The sequence below is a fragment of the Zeus faber genome (genome assembly GCF_960531495.2).
Source record: "Zeus faber genome assembly, chromosome: 1".
Classification (NCBI taxonomy): domain Eukaryota; kingdom Metazoa; phylum Chordata; class Actinopteri; order Zeiformes; family Zeidae; genus Zeus; species Zeus faber.
In genome coordinates, this window is record NC_137193.1 from 8738199 (window position 1) to 8745192 (window position 6994).

Here is a 6994-nt window from a genome sequence, read left to right on the forward strand (position 1 = left end):
AAAACCACACACACACACACACACACACACACACACACACACACACACACACACACACACCATACAAAGGCAGGAACACAGCATCACAAAATAAACGAAATAACCAAAGCCCTGACAGACGTCCATTGACAGCTGAGAAATGTAATTGATGAACGCAGAATGATTTTGCTACTCTGACAAACTCTGAAAAAGCTGATGACATGGGTTTTATAACATGTGCTACACCTGTGGCCTGTGTGTGTGTGTGTGTGTGTGTGTGTGTGTGTGTGTGTGTGTGTACAGTTAAGAAACAGTTCACCTCACACAGAAATGACTCCTGCCTCCCTAGAAACTCACCAACAGCTGTCAATAACGTGAAGTACATCGATTACTGTACTTAGTCACACTGCTCTTACCTCAGAGGGAGTGTAGCGCACAAGCGCGCGCGCACACACACACACGCGCACACGCACACACACACACACACACACACACACACACACACACACACACACACACACACACATCAGCGCATGCAGCAAGGGAGTGACCCCATAGCCATCCACTAGAGAGAATGAGCTAAGGGCCCAGCTGTGTGTGTGTGTGTGTGTGTGTGTGTGTGTGTGTGTGTGTGTGTGTGTGTGTGTGTGCGTGCGTGCGCGTGTGTGTGTGTGTGTGTGTGTGGATAAAACTGACCTAAGTTTGCACGTCAGACTGGAGGCGAAGATGATGTAAGACGCGGGGACGGGAAAGCAACAGGGCCGAGGAGCGAGAAGTGTGGGAAAGAGAGACAGGGAGGCAGAAGGAGAGAGAGACAGGCAAGCAAGAGCAAGAAAGAAGGGAGAGAGAGAGAGAGAGTGATGCAAATCTACGGGCATGCAGCACTTAGTGAGTTGTACTGTAGCGGAGTCGGTTTCTGTTTTTCCCGTTTTCAGTTCATTACTTCCTGGAATGTCGTGTGATGGATCCTGCTGTTCAGAGCGGGACCACGTCTGAAGCCACATTGTCCGATATTATTCCCTTCCTGGAGTCCAGCAACAAAGACTCTGTACGTCTCCAGGTCCCGGAGATGGTTATCCTCACGGTCCTCAAGGTTTCGGCTCAAGTACCCTTCCTTTTGAACCGTGGATGCCGACCATTTGACCGAGTCTGAAGAAGACTCGTTGTTGACGATGGTACAAACTCATTGATCGCAGCCTCCTCCCTCATTATCTGCTCACGGTGCGACGCCCGAAACACCCCAACACCTTCGACCTCCTCGGGGCCTCGCGCGTCGCAGCCTCTCATAGAGCTTTGGCCCCACGTGCCGGGTTTTTTGGCGCAACGAAAAACCTCATCTCTCCGGCCCTTTCCAGCCGCCCGGCCACGGCGTGGCGGGCGAGGGGAGAGAGAGCAGAGCGATGCATCCGGGCGAGCGAGGGTCGGAGGAACGGGGCGTGGCCGCGTTGCTCTTTAACTCGTAGCTTTGGTCGGTGTTTTCGCTCGGTACGGGCTGAGGTCAAAATCCTCAGCAATCCTTCCATGAGACTGTGTGTGTGTGTGTGTGTGTGTGTGTGTGTGTGTGTGTGTGTGTGTGTGTGTGTGTGTGTGTGTGCGAGCGAGAGAGAGAGAGAGAGAGAGAGAGAGAATAAATGTTAGCCAGGCAGCCAGCAGTTTGTTATTGTGTGGGGACTGGATGGGGAGGCGGGGTTGCCAAGGCAACGGAGAGAGGGGGAAACCCACACAGCTGTTGGCGGGCTCACGTCAGCCAGCCAGCGGAGTTACTGTTACGTCTCCTCCGGGCCCTCCGGCTCCTGATTGGCGGGGGAGGAAGGTGGCGGTGGAGGGGTGTGTAGGGGCTGTTGCTCAGGACGGGCTCCAAATCACGCCACCCCCCCCCCCCCCCGCCCCCGCCCCCTCCTCCGACCCTCCCTCTAACGCAAAGCAGATGGTCCCAGTCCCCCCCCCAAAACTCGACGTCAGCTGGTGCCGCTGACGCTCTTCTGGGACGGCACCCGACGGAGAGGGACCGATCCCCCCCCCCCACACACACCCCCGAAGCCCTGCAACGCACACGTACACCCACACACAACCTCATCGACCTCCCCCTCCTCCCCCTCCGCTGCCTCTCGCTGTCTCACCCGCTTGACGGAGTGAGCGCTCCTTGGCTTCTTAAAGGGACGCTCAGCAGCGCTCATGGCGGCGGAACCAACAGCACGGGGCCGCCTTTACACCGAATCGGGGAAGTGTCGGGGACCCTCACCACGTGTGCGCGCACGTGTCTAGATTTCGCACCTCGAAATATGCATGAGAAAGTTTTGGTTTCCCCCCCAGCGTCTTCTCCATTGCAGTAGCGAGATTGTAAGTATATCGCTTAGCTCGACATTCACCACTTTCACTTTCAATGAAAAAGAGCCGATAATGTCCTTTATATAGTGTTTGTAAACAGTGCAAATATTGATGGTAAACATGGTGACAAACAACGTTAGTAACGTCATAATATCCATAAAAGCAAGTCCCAATTTTAAACTATGTCCCAATAATGCTATCTTGCCGGATGCTTAGCAACGGTTTCTTCCGGTCGTCGTGTCAGGCCAAAATTTGTCGCGAGAATTTCAAAGATTTCCACACATCCGGATCCTTGCACGCAGTTTCTGGCTCTTCATCAGAAAGAGTCGGGGTGGCGGGGCTTGCGTGTCCTTCCCTACCGTGGGGTCTGGGGGTGGCCCGTCATGCCGAGGCTGGTTAGGCATTCCGTCTGGTCCTGTCACCCGGGGGTCTGAACCTGGCTGGGTGTGCTCGGCCCGGGGCTCACCATGTGGCCTCCTTCGGTTGGGATTCCTGTCGTCACACTGGGCTGCCGGGGAACCTGTCCTCTGGCGTTCTCGGTGCGCGGGGCGCTTGTCGCTGGAGGTTCGGGCTGTGGGTGGTTGGACCGTCTGCCGCCCTCTGTTCTGTGGTCCGCATGCTCGGCCGCTGGGGGCTGACCAGGGGCCTGATGGGGGCGCAGAGCATGGCGGAAGCCGTGGCTGATGGCTGGGTGCCACCAGGTACAGGAGGTAGGCGTGCGAGGGTGCGGTCAGGTCCGGGGTGGGGTCCGTGTGGTTGCTCCTCGGGCTGCTGCGCCCCTGAGTCGATCTGGTCATGTTTCGCCTATCTCTCCGAGTGCCAAAACTCATACTCAGTACATACACCACACATAGGCCGAGGGCTTGCGGGATGGGTGGGGTGTGAGCTATGTGGGTGGGGATGCAGCGGGCAACTGCCATCTTGCCTGTCACGCTCCTGCCCCAGCGTGCTTCTCGTCCGTCCCGAAATTTTAATCCCCCTCATATTAGTTTAGAACACACTCGCTCACCAATCCTACTCTGAATAACACTCAGGGTCTGCGGGGCAGGAGGGGTGCGAGTGATTCGGATTCGACTTGCCTGAAGGACTCACAGCCCCACACCCCGCAACTTTAACTGCAATTACCAACGGCGCACATTGAGCACTGGGGTTTTCTGGGGTGGCGGGTCGCTGACAGGTCGTTGTTGGGGCATGGTTGGTTGGGGGGCGGCCGGGTGGCTCCCCCTGCTGGCATGGCTGGAGTCTAAGCGGCTTGCGCCTGGTGGCTTAAGGTGTTCTGCGACCTGGCGAGGCTGCGGAGGCCTTCGGCGGCCCTTGGGGGGGCTGCTTGCTGTTGTGGGTGTGGGTTGGGGTGTAGGGAGCAGCTGTTGGCCTTTGCTCCCGTTGCGCGGCTTCTCTGCAGTGGGTGCGACGGGTGCAAAGGCCAACACGCGCTGGTGGGTGGTGGAGGGCCCATGTGTGGTGGGGGGGGGGTGTTAACATCCAGGTGCCCCGCGCTGAGCACACTCTGCTACGTGGATGGGCACTCGGCGCTCGCGACTGGGTAGGGCGTTTAGTCGGCTGCGGTGGGGCAGGCCTCGCCCTTGTGCGTGCTGCGGGTGGGCATGGGGGTCCCCGCCAGCAGTCCCCGGCAGTTCGGGCAGGGTGTCCGGGCCAGCGGTCTGTGCCTGGCGCCCGCAGCCCAGGTTCTGCGCCTGCGACTGTGTCCTGTGCCTGCACTTGGGGCCAGGTTGCAGGTGCGACCCTGGGGTGCAGGGTCTCCTCGTGCTCCCTGGGACTGGGTAATGCTCCTCGGGGGCCAGGTCTGGAGGTTGCTCAGCGGCCCTCCGGCTTCTCTGGGGACCTGGGGGCCTTCTGTGGCTGCAGGGCAGGGTGCTCGGGGCTTTCCTGCAGCCGTAGGGTGTCGACGCGGCTGCAATGCTCGGGGGTGGCTTTGGGTTTCTTTCTACTGCTTGGAGCCAGTACACACAATACAAACAGTATACACCAGAACCAATTGAACCAAAAACCATGTAGGCTCACTGGTGGACACCACTGGTGGACACCACACACACACACACACACACACACACACACACACACACACACACACACACACACACACACACACACACACACACACACACACACACACACACACCCCCCAGCACCCTCCTGGTTGCGTTCCTCTCCTTTCCTCCCTCATTTGCTGCCATAACTATGACAGGAAGAGGCCACGTGACCAGTTGTAGTTCCAGTTTTCCTGCACCTAATTAACTGTTTTTCAATACACAACGTCCAATGTTTATGTTTTTGTGTAAATGTTGTTTGGTTCTATATTAAACTGTCTCACCAGTGGTGAATCTCCCCCGCTTGGAGTAGTGATAAGTTGTTTATAGACCCCAACATGATAAATAGTTCTCCAAAGAGGGGGGTTGGTGGTGGTTCTGTGTAACAAAGAACTGTGCTCTTGTCGTCCTACAGGTCGTCCACAGGACAGAGTTACTGCAGCAGTTCTTGATGATTTGAGAATGAATAAAGAGTTGCATTGCAGGTTGAGAAGTTGAACTCCACTTGCAGACTGACTGTCCTAGATGCAAATGGCACACAAATACTCTGTGTGGTATGCCCAGCATGCTGACAGTACAGGTTTAAAAAATTAGATTTCTGGTGAGTTTTTTTTTTTTCCGTTTGTCAGGAACAATCACCACACCATGTGTTCACGACATACAGTATATCAGAAACAACAACAATCCGCCGATCGCACTTTTAGGCATAGACATTCTTCTCGGACGTCATGACATCATTCAGTTGAAAATGAACATTCTTTGATGACAAAAATGTTAAAAAAAAAAAAAAAAGGCGATAATGTGAGACAGAACGTAGATTTAGAAGATAGAGAACACTCTCCCTCCAAAGATACATAGAAGTCTGGTGCTGCTGGACTCAGTGCCAGGGAGCGTTCCAGATGCTTTCACTCCTGCATCTAAACACGCCTCCGAGTTGTAAAGCGAACCACGCGCCCCCTGATGCAACTCATATACACAGCGCTCCGCCAGGACGCACATGTCTCGGCCCGTGTCTCGGTGGATAAGAAACACCTGTCTGAGTGTCGTACGTGTGTGCGTGCCCGTGTGCGTGCGTGCATGCGCGCACGTGTGTGTTTGCGTGTAGAAAACTCAAACCCTCTCCATGGCATGCAAACACCGCACGCACACGACTCAAACAAGCCCCAAAAAACGCCGGGGGCTTCGACCGCGGGAACGTAACCGCCGCCTGCTTCGCCCAAGCCCCGCAAGAACGCCAGTCGGTTGCCGGCACAGGCCAGCGGCGGCCGGGTTCGGCCTCGACCTCTCTCGATCTCCTCCCGTTCGGCGCCGAGGTGCTTCGCTCTCGTCTCTCGCCCTTCGCGCGGCCTTCATCCTCATCCGCGCTCTCTCGCTCGCCCGGTACCAGTTTGTACCAAACCTCCGGCTCCCCTGGTGTTTTTTTTTTCCGTTATGCAATCCTCCCCTCTCCGCGCAGCTGTTCCCCAGTTCGATATAAGTAGCTTTATGTTGCCAGTTCATGATGGATCACCAATATATTTCAAACTTTGATTAAACAAACAGGCCTGTGTACACACACCAGCACGAATGGAACAGATCTCTCCCTCCCCTCCCTGTCGGCTACACGCACATCACCCGTGAAATTCTATGAGCTGCTGTATCTTTTAGAAAACCTCGGAACTGCGTTTCCGAACCCAGGGTCGGTGTTTCTCGGACCCGGAGCGTCCGCGCAGTAGTCGGGGTTGATCTCTGGCCTTCGCTGCAGCTGCTGCCCTCCGCTCGCTGCGCAGGGTGGTGTCCCGTAAATCGTCAAGTTTCCCCCAAATGTTTTAAAGGTCGACCATTTAAAGGCTTGAAGACGGCCGGAGCTCTGCGCACGCACGGACCGGGCTTGGAGGCCTTCCCGCCACTTCCTTTTACGGCGGAAGAGCACAAACCCAACGGCGGGCGGTGGGGGTTCCGTCCTTGAGTCCAAAGCCACCGACGGAGCCCGCGGGCGCAAATTAAAGACGGCAGAGAGAGAAATGGAGGAGGATGAGAGAATAAAGAGGAAGAGTGAAGAGGGATGACCTCAGGCGGGAATTGGCATCAAAAAGACGTTTTTTTTTAAATAAAGGAAGAATCGAGCGGCGGTCAAGCCAAATAGTTTGCCTGCGTGTCTGCGGCCAGACGCTGTGCCACAGAGCTGGCTTCGCTCCCCGGCCGTCTGGCTCCGCGCTCGGGCCAATGGCCGGGCATCTCCCACGGTCGGAGCTGGACGGAGATCCCGCATTCCACAACCCTTTTTTCCGCTCGGATCTGCCAAAAGAAAACAAAATGAAACACACCATCACCAGCGCAACGACTGCTCAGCTGCTGCGAGGGACGACGCCTTTTGCGAACGCCGGCGGGATGTTTTGGCGTGAGATGCGGCACAAACAGAAAGCGTGTTTGGAGAAAAAAAAAAAAGGACTGATGTATTTACGTATTTTACGTATTTATGTTGGGGGGAAATTTTGGTATTTTTCCGGTCAGTGCAACGGGGCAACCGCGACCATGTTCCTCGGCGACTCCGATTGCCCCATTGTGTAGTGTACTGTAGTCGGTTTGAGCTATTCTCGAAATACTGGATAAATTAGGTTCAAAATACAAGACTTTTCCTTTAAGGGAACAGACGTCAA